This window comes from Cygnus atratus, chromosome 10, assembly GCF_013377495.2.
Source record: "Cygnus atratus isolate AKBS03 ecotype Queensland, Australia chromosome 10, CAtr_DNAZoo_HiC_assembly, whole genome shotgun sequence".
Lineage (NCBI taxonomy): Eukaryota > Metazoa > Chordata > Aves > Anseriformes > Anatidae > Cygnus > Cygnus atratus.
The window spans coordinates 15323077-15337046 of record NC_066371.1 but is presented as its reverse complement, the minus strand read 5'-3'; the positions used below and the strand labels follow the sequence as shown (position 1 = coordinate 15337046).

The 13970-nt window shown below is 46.4% G+C and overlaps 1 long non-coding RNA gene across 2 annotated transcripts in view; it reads left to right on the top strand.

The window, feature by feature from the left end:
• Window positions 1-13970, top strand: part of LOC118248280 (uncharacterized) — a 280200-nt gene that overhangs the window by 101521 nt on the left and 164709 nt on the right. For both annotated transcript variants that reach the window (XR_007708708.1, XR_004778707.2), the window contains one exon: window positions 2232-2380. This is a non-coding gene — a long non-coding RNA (uncharacterized LOC118248280). The remainder of the gene's footprint in view (window positions 1-2231; window positions 2381-13970) is intronic.

Sequence of the window (13970 nt, the reverse complement as noted above, 5' to 3'; positions counted from 1 at the left end):
AGCTGCTAATGATACTCGTGGATGTCACATTCCTTTTTGCAGTGTGAGAATTTCAGTGAATTGCAATTGAAGTGACTTTTAGTGAATTCTTTACAAGCTGGTTCATAGTCTCAGTTAAGCAACGCATCCATTATTCATTGAGTTTATGACAGTTCCTGGGGGGCCTAATAAAACTTGGGCTGAATTATGGTGGGCGTCAGAGCCCCTGCCCCAATCAGGCTGTGCGGAGAAGCAAGGCAGGCGAGATGGGGAAGGGGCTGGCAGCAGAGCGCTGCGTTACAGACTTAGCCCCGTTCTCGTTCAGCAGCGCACGGTCGCGGCGCTCTGCCTGCGTTGATGCGGGGGCTGTGTGTGAGAACATGACACAAATGGAGAGCAGAAGATTGCTCTGTTCCAAATTTCCCTTTTTCCTTTTTTTTTTTTTTTTTCCCCCGTCCTTTCATGCCTGTGACCTAGCTTCTTTTTCTGTTGTGATTTCCAAACACGCCAGGTTGCTTTCAGGGTGAGGCAATTTAGGAAGAGGTGAGCAGAGAGGCCAGCCATGGGTGTGAGATGGGCTGGGAGCTTCTAAAGGATGGGTGCACTGGGGGCACTGAGGCTGTCACAGGGCTGTGGTGGTGCTTGTTGCTGTTGATTTGATTTCTGTAGAGAGAGCTCTAAAGCAGACGTGCCGTGCAACTGGGCCTTTTGTAGGGTAGGTGAAAGAAAGTGTGTTTTGGGGAGAGCTGACCTGATGGACCCGGATGCACATTTTTCACATGCAGGCAGAAATCTGCTCTCCAGCTGATGCAATTCTGGATGAGCGGTGAGGAAGAAACATACAGCAGCTTTACAAGGGTGTTCCTGGATCTGCTCAGTCCCTTTTGAGTGAGGCTTGGGGTGCAAGCATGGTAGGCGCCCACCCAGCCAAGCTTTCTCCTTGCTTCTACTTTAGAGACATCTAAGTTCAACTCCTCGCTGCTTTGAATGAACCCCATGGCTTCAAAGGTACAAAGGTTCAACTCCTCTAAACTCTGTCCCGTTCTTCTGATTTGGGCACTCTTCCTTAAGGAGGGCTTTTTACATATTTAACCTAAGGATGTTCTGGCTAGTGTCACCGGTAGCCAGATGTAGCCAGTAGCCAGATCTGTACTCTACGGCTCCTCGGGTGTCTGTCGTCTGCCTTTGTTTTACAGAGCACTCCTGCCTTCACATCTTTCTCACGTCACTAGCTGGGAATTGGTCTTCCTGCCCTAAAAGAGCAAACGTTTGGGACTGCGGATACACTGCAGTGCCAATAAGTCACTCCCTTGGGTACTCTCTGGCCACTGAGGTGGGCTCGTGGGTGACGGTACCTGGCTGTTGGCATCCCGTGGTCAGCACAGGTTGAGTCAAGTTGTATGCAGCAGCCAGTGCTCTTGCGCAGGTGTTAGGGTCGGGACTTGGGGGTGGGGAGTGTGTTAACTATAGGTTGGTGTCCTGTGAATTCTTCTAGATGAAGCTGAGGCTAAGAGAAGAAGGGGCTTAACCCCTGCTTTTTTTTTAATAGGCCCTTTTCTTCTTTCAGTCTGCTGCTAATAAACTTGTGAACTAAAGACAAAAGAAAGAATAAATGAAGAATGACTCCTGTGGAGCCTGCGGAAATGGGCAGACGCAAAGCTGGAGTCAACACGAGTGTTGGACTTGGGGGCTCATCTTCTCCTGGGTGGATGGGGCAAGGGGGTACACGGGCTTTGCCTCCATTCCTGCTGAACTCATACAGAAAAGATACCTGTTTTCTTCCATTTTAATAGCATCATAACACTGATCTAAACTGGAGCAGTGCACACCTAGAAGTTGTCTTTTCATGGAGAACTTGTTAAAATGTTTTTTTATGGAAGTCCTCCCTGCATCTAGAAACCCTTTCAGAGTTTTTCTTTTCGAGGAGCACTGTCAGTTACTGTACGAGCCCCTCCACAGCCTGTGCCAGCGCCAGCCTGCCTGCCTGAAAGTGGCAACCAGACGGACTGGCCAGCAGATCCCAGGGAACATGGTGCCACCATGATGGCTGCTCGCTGCCAACCCCTGTGGAAAGTGCCAGGGTGTTATAACAGTGTGACTCACTCTACAGGCTGCTCCCTTTCGTTATGGAAACTGTTGCCAAAGACTGAAAATTAGGCCATAACAAAATAAATGGGTAATTTGTGTGTGTGTATGTGTGCAAACATCAGTTAGCACACCTTTTAAATTTTTTTCTCTATCTTGTGTTTTAGGTCTCTCATCTTGTGAACCTTTGGGAACAAAGAAAGGATCTGAAGGACATCTGATTCCATGCCATCCAAATCTGGTAGCTGCTCACTGTTGGTGCAGATATGAAGATGTGGTGCTTGTACGCCTCGGGACATCACACCTATGCTAGTAGGTAAGCCCGGGTAAGCAGCTTCCTTTAATCCACAAAGCCATACTCCAGAGTAATAAGGCAAGATGCCTGCACTAACAACTCATTGGTGGCGGTGCTTCAGCAGGAAATTCTCATCAAGAGCTGCATACACAGAAAATATTTGAGGGATTTGCAGTGAAAATAGAGGGTTACAGAATCCAGTCAGGAAGGCCAGAGTGAAGGAGGTGAGCAGAGGTCAGGCATATGGAGAGACGCGTGCTCTTGTACCTCAGAGCATAGCAAGTGTTATGTCAGCTCCCTAACAGCAGAGCAGCCTTTCTCTTGAAGGTCAGCCTGTTAAGAGCTGACTTTCTCAAACAGACAAAGATCTTTGCCATGAAGTAAGCCAGACTTCTGCATAAGATGTTCATTCCGTTTCAGGAAAATAAAATGCTATTTTGAAGTGCTCTTTTGATTGGGTCTGTGTAGTACAGCATCCTGCCTTGGCCATACAACTGTAGAATGGCTTGGGTTGGACTCTGGACCTGCTCCAACAGGTCTGTGTCTGTCTTGTGCTGAGGGCCCCAGAGCACTGGTCACCTTTCACTGCTGAGAATTAGGGCTGGAAAGCCTTCACTACAGCTCATTTTGTGTGAGGAATTGTACTAGTCACTTGTATTATATGAAACGAAAAATCTTTAAATCTTTTTCCTTTTAATGTTGTGACTATCCCTTGCTAAGTGTGTGTGCATGATTCTACAAAGTATCTCCTTGCTTACAATTTCCTTATCAAAACTAGAAGGAATCAGAATTATCTCAGGTGCAATGTATTGGACTAGGTCAGCATTACTGTCTTGCCAGGAGTTTTTCCTGGGCAAATAAAGGATCTAGCTAGCATTCATGTAGATTTTTGTTTTGGCAAAGCATTAGATGATTTCATATGTGCATCTTGCTTATGGTTGTCATAAGGACTGTTTGGAAGTCTTAGCTCTAAATTGTCTCAGGTAGATGGCTGAAAAAACAGATGTCTCTGTTGTAGCTTTAGGATTACATCTCCACAGTTCAAAAGTCCTGTAAGAGTCTTAGATGGTAGATGCTGGATTAGACCTCAGTGGTGTTGACACCTTTTCTGGAGTGGTTTTGAGATGCTAGTGATACAGACTGGGATGGCACTGATGTGCTCCATTTATTTGCCATCCGCTACACAGCAGGAGCAGCAGGGATTTTCTTCAGAAAGTAGGTTCTCCTTTCAGGTCTCTGTGTTGCTGTAGAAAATACAGAGCATCTAGTTTCAGTTTTAGAGGGAAATGAACCTAAACACAGTCCTGACTGTGCCATGGCTGCTAAGCTGATGGCCATTGTTTTTATCCTTTAAGGACACGTTCATGGCAAGCTTCAGGTCAGAGGTATTGATTGTGTCTCTCTCCCACATGTTGCCAGAATGGGGCCAAGGCATGGATCCCTCTCGTGTTGTTCACTGCTGTTGGACCAGTCCATGTCAATGGGAAAAAGTTGGTCTGTCTCCAGGCAGGGATTTGGAGAGGACACAGTAAAGATGATACTGAAGGTAACTGCAAGCTGCCAGACAGAAGCAACTCTGAAACTGCAAGCTCGTCTGCAGCCTGATGATATTAATAGATCCCACTCTCCACTCCATGCCTTGGAGGAAGGCACAGTCTTCATAATAGGCCAAATTCATGGACTTATATTTGTTCCATAATTATCTCTGGAAAGAAATTTCTCACTGATTAACATATGCTCAGAAGCATTCACAATGAATAGGCCTTATAGTTTTCAGCGTACCGCAGACATTTGGTCGTATCTTCAGCTGGTGAAAACTGGCATCGCTTTGTTGCCTTTCCAAGTCATTTTACAATGAGTGAAGATTGGTCCTTCTGTTCTCCTTCACATGAAGGTCATGTAACTTTTGTGGCTTTGTGCAATATGCTCTTTCTAAAGGAAAATGAATGTATAGTTGTCTTTTATTTTGCAATGATCTTCTAAAGTACCCAGTTCAAAGATTGGGCGTGCTTGACACACTTTCCACCCATTTCTTTCAAATTAATAATCCTCTGATGCCTCTCACATGATCTGCTGGTCCTAGGAGGGTTTGAGCTTTGATGGAGGAGGGGTCTTTGAACAAGGGAGGACGGAAAATCTGGGGAACTTCTGTTTCACAGCCTTTGATACTGTGCTGATAGTCTGTCCTACTGTTAGGCTGCTTCAGTACTTCCAGTCTCAGGGTCATTTCAAAAATATATGGGAGGGATTCTCAGTTGGCTTTTCTGCATTTTTTGTAGCTGTCTGGGGGGGGAATACCATAATAACTTGCCCACTAAGACTCCCAGTACCTTGCTTTCAATGGCATCTGAGGCCAGGATGCTTCAAAAGAACAGAGCAGAGAACCAGCTCCCCCCCGAGAAAAGGTCTCATCCTGAAGCCTTGGTAAGAGCGCTGGCAGGCGGGCATTTTTCCATCCCTCCCTTTCCTCTCCATGATGATTAAGAGCATCGGCTGCTACTCACTCTGAGCAAACATTTAAGAATTTCTCTCACAGATAGCGGAGACATGAGTTGTTCTGAAGGCCGATTGAAACTGGGGATCAGCTTCCTGCACAGTCAGGCCTTGGATCAGATCCCCCTGTATGGCAGGGAAATGTGTCGTTAGCTGGGTGTGCTCCAGGCCTGCCTCCAAAGGGCCGCCAAAATGAGAGCTGTCTAGGAGTCTGAAAGAACTTACAGAAACAAACTGACTTGAGAAGGTTTCAGGCACTTTAGGAGACGAGGAGGAAAAGTCCCCTTTGAATGCTGATAGATTTTGGGCTCCAAAGCCCAGCAGAATCGGTAACAGAGGAAGAAATGAGCAGTTTGACAAGCAGCAGCAGGAGTCAGATCTGCTTTCTAACATCCTTCTCGGAGTTCTGCAGTGTCTAGGGAGAGCTCGCTTTGTCAGCCCTTCCCCTAGCAGGAGCACCAGCAGAGATTTTCTGCTCTGTTTGGCCACTAGTTTTCTCACAGTTCATTTGAACTCAGTATCTTGGAGGCCTTTCCTTCCAATTCCCAGAATGTTGAAATCAAACAACTCCCACAGGCACCTGGGCACGTAACAAGACCACACATGGAGCACAGCCCTTATGAGCTGGGAGGGAATGGCTGCAGATCCCTTCTGAGGCAGGTGCCACTTTCATCGGTCTGATCTCCAGGAAGGATCACCTTTGAAGGAACAGGGTGACTGCCCTCTGACACACCACGCAGCTGCCAGTGCTGTTTCACTTCGAGGCAGGCACTACCTCATCTCAAAGCTCTTGTTCGCACTTGATGCTCCCTCAGACATCCTGAGTCACTCTTTACCCACATTCACCCTGGATACATCTGTTTTCTCTGTGGTTGTGTGGTGGTTGGGAAAGTCCTCAAGTACAAAGAAAGACAAAACTGGCTTCTTCCTCAAAACTTAGCCCTGCTGTTTTTATAATGAGAAAGCAGTTTGAATGTCACATTCCTTGATAAAACACAACTGCATGTCAGTCTCAGCGTTTCTCAGGTCTTGAAACACAATGTAGTTTTGCTGTATGCTTGTGCTCGGAGGTCTCCTGGGGTGTTGAACTCCAAGGTGTTTAGGACAAATTAGATTTTTATCAAAATGAGATGTCTAGAAGCAGCCTCTCAGACCCTGCCCTGGAAACGGCTGTAGGTCTGTGTCAGCATGAAAGAACAAAATGAACAATTTTATTCTGATTTTCAGCTTTGAAAGGTGTTTGGATGTTCAGCTCAACCCTGGCAAAAGTTTGCTGCTTCCTCCTGTCTGTGCATGTGCATGGCTCTGAAACTTGGATCGCTCGATCTTTGCCATTGGTTAGGAGCATGTGCCCAGCTAGCTGTCTGCGTCTGCTGAAATGCATTTACATTTATTTGCAGTAATTTGGTCATGAATTTTGTTTGAGCATTCAATAAGCTTTAAATACTTAAACAGTGAAACCTCTACAAAAGCAACTCTGAAAACTGAGTAAGAAAAATGTAACTGCCTGTAACAAAACCTTCCTGCTGGTAAGCGTAAATCAGTGTGTTTTTAGTAGCTTTTGATGAGCATCTTAATGGGACCTGTCAGTCTGACTTCATTTAAAGTTTCAGCCATTGTTTTATTGCCTCAGTGATCACAGATGCTCTTGTGATGGAGGTAACTTCGGAAAGGCTTAGCATAATATGAGTTTAGCTGGAATTGGAACCTGGCAAGGGAGGTGTCTCTGGCATCTGACAAGTAAAGTCAGTACTGTACATCTTGCCAGGACGCACAAAGTCTAGGTCAATGTTTTGTCTTGTTTGGCTGCTCACCTATTGATCTTCCCATGTCTCCTACCTTCATTTTCTACCAGTAGGCAACAGCATTCACTCCTGTTGCACCTGATCTAGGAGGCATGGAATAAAAATTCAGACCAAGAGGAGAAACTTAAAAAAAAAAAAAAAAAAAAGAAAACAGAAAAAACACACAAACAGAAATCCCACAGCATACGAGCTGATGGCATCAGGATATTGGGACGGTAGAAAAATTGTGCAGCTACCACCACTTTCCTCCTGGTCACATAATTCACTTTCCTCTAGCAATGGATGTAACACAGTGACTTGAGAGTTTCACCCTCATTGTTTTGCTCCTGTTTCAAAGCTAACAGTAAAGGGAAAAGGCATCTATGAACATCCTATGGCTTAGGAACTTGAGGAGGCATAAATCGAGGGCTTTAGGCACTTATCTTCCACCAGCTGTCCCAAAGGCCATTCAAGCTGTAAAGCCCATCCATCACTGTGGCTGCTGACGCCAGTGCCACCGCCAGAGGAAGATCAGTCAGGCTGGATTATCAAAGTCAAAGCCAGAGACAGTTCTTGTGGGAAGCGGTTGGGAAAGTCTCATGTCTTTGCTCCTTACTGCGCAGGAAATAAAAGAGGGATTGTGCATGAGGGTTGGGAATGCCCTGTTTCTCATTATTGAAACGTGTGGTCTTGAAAGAGAGGGAGGAGCCCCTGTACAAAAGATAAATCATGTTAATGCTGTTTGTTTTTCTGTTTTTGCCTTCCAGTGCTCTGGTCTGGGAGCAGGAGGCAAGGGGCTTTGCACATAAGCTCTTATACTTGGCTGATAGTAAGGGTGCTGCTGTTTATTTTGCAGTGAGACAGAGATAGGCATGGGGAAATCAGACCTGAAGACCAGACCCAAAAATGTGCAGTTAAAGGCAGATACATACACCTCTATCTCATAATAGAGTTTGACGCTGCTCCCCAGTTGCCAACTGAGCTGCTCGCTTCAAGAGCCGTCAGGAGGCAGAGCTGTCAGATTGACTGTGCCACAGGGAATGGATGCGACTGGTGGCATCTGTCTGTGCTGGCGATGGGGAGGGAGCGGACCTGCCGGCTTAGATCGGGGCGCAGCGGGTGTGGGAGCACCTGGAAGGCATCTTGGGGCACGTGTGTGAGCAAAAGGCAGCGGTTTGCACTGCCCCGTGGGATGCGCTGGGGTCTGGTTCAGTCACCAGCCCAGTCTCTGGGCTAAGTTCAGATCAGAAAGAAACTCAGAAGTTTTGTGTTATTTTTTTTTTTTCTAATGGAAGCTGGGGGTTTTTGGCAGGTACGTGTGTCCCACAAGCAGCTATTTCTATCTGAACATTTTAGGGCTCTTTTCTTTTTTTTTTTTCTTCTTTTTTTCTGAAGGGGGAACCAAGCAAAATGATCATGTTTTGCTAACCAAAGCACCGCTCTTCCGACACCTCTACCCCATCGCCCGAGGTGAGATTTCTTGGGGAATTGTATGTGTGTTTCACAGGGATTTTAGGAATGAAAGCTTACCTGGGAAAACAAATTCCCCTTCAGAAAAATAACAATAAGCTTTTTTCCAGTTTTGTGAGACATTTCTCGTAAGGCAGGAAACAGTCCCTTGCCTCCTTCCGTGTGGTTAAACAAGGCTGAGCGGATGGGCAAGATGAAGATTGATGGCTGTGCCCCGGGGCTCGCAGGCACTGCTGCTAAGCTGGCGAAAGCCAGAAAGCTCCCACCTACGCCTGCAGTGAACCAGGACCTGCAGCATTAGGAACATGCCCCAGCAACAGATCACTAAGGCCTGAACAAGAAGATACAGGTATGTGCCAGGGTCCTAAATCCATCTTCAGGAGGGATTACACACAGGAATTCAGTGAAAGACAAGGAAATAGCATCCTTTTTGGACCTGTGGGGAGAAAGTTCAACACCATCCACCAACATGTCAATCAGCCGGTGGGTGAACTTGAAAAAAGGAATGGTACAGCTCAAAATACTGTGGCTGCAGCTTGCCCTGCGTGGTCTGGTTGTGCCAAGTTTCCCTCTAGAAGGTTGTTCAAGCTACTCTTGTAGCAGATGTTTGGGAGCAGTGACACAAGGCACAGCTGTAGGGCAGGTGATACACTCCCTCCCTCCTGTGTAATTTCTTCACTGGCTACTTTGCCCACCATCAGATTTGATTAAAATCTCTCAAACAGCATTAAAAATGGAAAGAATGTTGCTAATAATTTTCATGGCTGCTGACTACAGTAGGCATCTTGTAATTCAATTGTTAGGTCAAGCTGTGGGGTCATCCTAACAGAAGTGTGAGATGTGTTGCGCATGGACAAGCGAGCCTGGTTCTGCTCCACAGCGATTCCACCACCCTGGTGGGTCTGCAGGAGCAGTGGGGCTTGAGTGCCCCGTGGATGGGACATCACGACACAGTGAGAGACTTCTGTAATTGCCACTGCTGGCTGTCTTGGCAGGGGGGCTGAGCACTGAGCTCTGGAAGAGGCCTCTTTAGTTAAGGGCCAGGGCACACAGGCAGCAGCGAAGGGAGTGTGATTATTTGTGGACAGACAGCTGACAGCATGCTACAAGGCTGTTATTTCAGCATATTTCACTGTCATTTAAAATCAGGGTGTATATTTAATGCTAAAAAGAGCTGAAAGAAGGCAACAGGATGAGGGTCTGAAATGGAATGTTGCAAGAAATCAAAAGGGCAGTTTCCAAGAGCTACGTGACTGGGTATTGCTCTGGGTGGGAGACAGCTTGTTTTCCCATATAAGCTCTCACCTTATGCCCCACTAGTGAGACCTGTACTGACTCTAGCCAAAGCCCTCCTTCACCTTCTCTTGACTGCGACCACTAACACATACCTGGGGGAAATATAAGAGAGAAACCATAGGTAGCATGGTCCTTCCCTTGGCATAACCTCAAGTGCATCCACCCAACAACTGGCATCAGCATCTTGGTGAATTTTAGTGGACCTGGTAAGTGCAGTGGTTCTGGCTCTTGTGCCATGAACACTTTAATCACCTTACCACTATTTGTGTCTCTACAGACCTCTGTCACCTCCCCCTGCCATCTCTTTTCTGAGCTGAGGCATCCTCCCACATGGAGACAGAAGCTGTGCAGTATGCGGAATCACTGGTTAAGCTGTTCTTCTCTGCATATTGCCTGTGCTTTCTAAGAGTGGGTGATGAGACCCCGCACAGGAATCATGACGTAGGCGCATCTTCTTTTAGTGGTGGCAAAGCTTCACCATCTTTTCCTCTAGCCAGCCTTTCTGTAATATTTTCAGGGATCCTGTGTGCCTTCATCCTGAGCCTTGAGCTGGCATTTTAAAAGCACGTCCTGCAGTGGCTACAGGCAAAATGATAGATGACTGTGAGAGCAGAAAGAAGCATGGTATGCTCACAAAGCAGAGAAATGCACGTGTGGGTAGACACTTCTGTGAGTTCTTATTTTATGCTTGCCCGTGTATTATCTGTACTTGCAGAGCATGCCCAGTGTCCCTGTGGTGCACATTCATTTGGTCTGCCTTGGAAGTGACCTGACTGCAGTGAGCAAGAAAAGATGAGCAGAGCAGCAGAGCATTTCCAAATTCTTGGTTGTATCTGAGACCTCTCTGAATTACTGGCAGTTTTACATGAATACTTTGCTAGAAAGAAAGAGGAAGCATTGGTTTGAATTGTTGATTACAGGTATTTCACAATGACCTTGGTGTTGCCTGCAAGCAGAGTCAACCATGTATCAGACACCAAGGTTAAGCAACAGCAGTGCAATCTGGCCTTGGGGTTATTCCATGTACATCCCCTGCTCACTTCGTGGTTTTGAATTTCCCTAAAACAGTGTTTTCACAAGCCTAAGCAGTGAAAACAAAATCTCCCTTCACTGCATTTTTATTCCTTTTTGTAGATGTTGCTGTCTCTCTGAGAAGATGAATTTGATCATGAAATGCCATGTTCCCAGTTCTTGACTCCTCTGCTCCCTGTCTGGAGACCTCTGTCCCCTTTGTGTACATTTGAATAGAAAACTCTTGTTGGTAGCTCAAGCAGGTGTTGTACAGTATGTGTGTATGTACATGTATAGGTTCATAGTACCTGTAGATGGGACGGCTTCTTCTGCCTCACAGAGAGCAGAATTTCTGCCAGTCGATCACAGCTGCCATGGGGACTGGATCTCCAGTTCTTGATTTTTTTTACTATGTTGTTCTTACTAATCCAAGTACTAGCCCTCTTCTGCTCTTGGAAATTTCCACTGGCTCCACTCATATAGGACCTCAGGATTTGACTTCATCTGTTCAACCTGCTGTGCTTGTCAGGCTTACTCTATCAATTTTTATTCAATAAGAGTTAAGTTGGTAACTCTGGACTGCACTCAGTAGGAAGCTGAGTCCCAGCCCCGCTGGCTCTGACATGAAAATAACACGCTTCAAGGGTGAGGTTTCAAGGTCTATCACTTGGATTTATGTCTCTCTCCTCTATGGAGGTGAGCTAGGCTTTGTCAGAAAACAAAAAAGAAAAAAGGGAAGGAGTGTAAATAGAAATGCATTAATTTAGGTGTCTAGACAATATCTGTAGAATTAAAATGATTACAAACTTAGAGTGAAATGGAATTAGGGGGAGGGCAGCAGAACTCTCTTGGGATTTATGCAAGAGGGGCTGTTCTGCTTCTGTGGAGAAGATAAGAAGGAGTTCTGAGATATTTAGCTTACTGCTCTGTTTTGCTTTGTCATGGGAAGAGGGATGGTATAAAGGGAAGGCAGGGGGCAGAACAGCTTTTATGTTTGGGCATGGGCTGGGAGAAATAACATGCTGTAAATATTGCAGCTGACACAGCAGAGGCCCATTTGGCCTGGAATATAGGGCAATAAATGCAGTCAGGTGATTCAAGGGTGTTGTGCATAAGTCTGCCAGGTAGTTAGGCGAAAGCAGATCAGGAAATAATTATGGCTGATAAGGGGAGCTTGTAAGGAAGCCAGCACCTTCTGTGACCATGAAAGGCTTTAATGATTAACTATGATGGAAAAGCTAGAAGCACATTCTCCCCTTTCATAGCAGTTACGCCCTGCTGCTCTTCTGCATCATTAACTTCCGAGTGGCCTGGACATCGCTGCTGGGCATGAACCAGCTTTAATTCAGGGCAGCCTCTGGGCTATGAATGGAGAAGCTGATTGCTTCTGAGAAGGGCACTGGTTTTGGCATGCCATGCCTGCCCAGCTCTTGTGGGTTAATTTCTGGTGCAATCCAGACCTTGTGGAAACTGGCCGAGGTTGCTGTCCCATGGGTAGGGTCTGCAAATGGCAGCAGAATATGGCCCAGGTACTTCAGGGCCTGCATACCCACTGACACCGAGTGTAGCTTTCCGGGACCTGACCTGGATCCTGTTTTCGAACATCTCCTCTTTTCTGTTTCCTTATGAAGCGAAGAAAACAGCAGATGTCAATAAAAACAGCTCTTGCCAATGCAACACTGAATCGACAGTCTGTGGGTATTCCCCTGCCTCAGCATTTACAGCACAATATGGCACTAATACTTTTCCTTACTTGCACTGCAGGCTCCAGCTTCCTCGGCTTGCGCAAGAGGAGTGAGCCACCACCATCAGAACTTCCATTCCCCAGAACTGGGAACTGATCTTCTAAGCCACTTTGGCTACATTTTCAAGGTGCTGTGAGCACAAGCTTGCACCTTGGGAGATGAAGTAACCACAGACCCTGTTAGGAGCACCTGGTGGTGCTCAGGATAAATGAGATGGGGTCTGAATATTCGGGCTATCAGCACTTGCTGGGGTTGGGCAGGGATGTGGACCACACAGCGAAGTACCGTAGGGAAAGGTACCACGTCTTACGCTTGTAGCTGTGTCTTCTGTCGGCAGCTGAGCATAACAGCAAGGGCTGAGCTGTGCCCCAGTGCTTGGCAGGCGCTGAACCGGCACTCCAGCTTTTCCCCGTGTAGGGAACTGGCCCTGAACATCGAGACGGGGTGGTGCTAAATACAGATACTGGGAATGACACTGGAGCATTAGTCTGGGTCTTGAATAGTCTATCCTTTGCAATCCTACCATACAGCTGTTATTATAGCATTTGCTAATTGATTTTACTTGATTAACACTTGCTAATTAATTTCTATTAATTACCTCTCATTTAGATACCTGTATGATTAGGCACAGCTATAAACCTCTGCACAGCACACCTCCTGAATGACAGCCCATGTGCAATTAGCAGCAATTTTCACTGCTCAGAATCGCCTCTGGCAGGACAGGGTGCTGGCGAGTCCAAGGACTCATGCAGCACATAAAGGTGTGCAAGCAGTCCTGGGGAGCGGGGGAAGTCATGTGCTGCTGGTGTGACCGTCCCCAGGCTGCTGGTAACTCCCGCGGCAGTCTGCGTTGCTGTACTTGCTGGATAAGCTCAGCCTACATGTAGGCTCAATCATCATTTCTGAGAAAATTGCATTGTTAATACATTGTCTCTAATCAATAGGCCATGGCCTTGATTCAGCAAGACACTTAGGAACATGGCTAATATCCATTACGCAGTCTGGTACCTTGGTTTGTTTTTTTTGTTTTGCTTTGTTTGCTTGTATGTTTGTTTTTTAAGGGCCTGCTTTTGCATTCAAAATCATTTGTGCTAAACAGTGGCTTTTGTGCCTAAAAGGGCATCAGCTGTGGCCTGGCCAGGAGGTGCTGTGTTCTCCCAGAATGAATAGGACTTCAAAGCTGGGAGATGGTAGCACGTGGAGAACAAAAAGCTAATGCAAGCCAACAAAGGGGAGAGAGCACTACCAACCAGTGCATTTGGCCTCTTGTGGCCTCTTTGCCCACACAAAAGGTTGGTGCATAGATCACAGATTATGGAGAGGAATGTGTAAATTTGGTTAAAAGCAATTGTTCATGAGGCTTGTAGCTGAGTTTCATTTATTTTTAATTCTGTTCTGCTTGCATAGCTTTTAATCAGTTTAATACTTATCCTCCCACTTTGCTTGTTGTTACATATTCTATTCAATTGTGCATCTTACAAACGTTCATTTCCCCTCCTAGATCTGCTGTAATGACCACTAGAAAGCTGACGAAAGGGAGGCAGAGTTAAAGCCACCTGGAGAGAATTTTCTAGTGACTGCCTTAGCCTGAGCTCTGGCGAGCGGCAGGAAGACCGGTATACTCCAGCCACTGAGACTTTTTTGAGAAATTACCTCTAAACTGTATTCACTGCAGAGGAGCAAGTGCTTAAGCAGCAGCTTTACCTCGAAGCATACAACCAGTCTCCCCCTGCTTGGCAAACCTGACACTGGGAGTTCAGTTTGTGGCACCAGTTTGCCTGCCAGGAAGCTTTGCCCTGGGCCGCTGGCAGC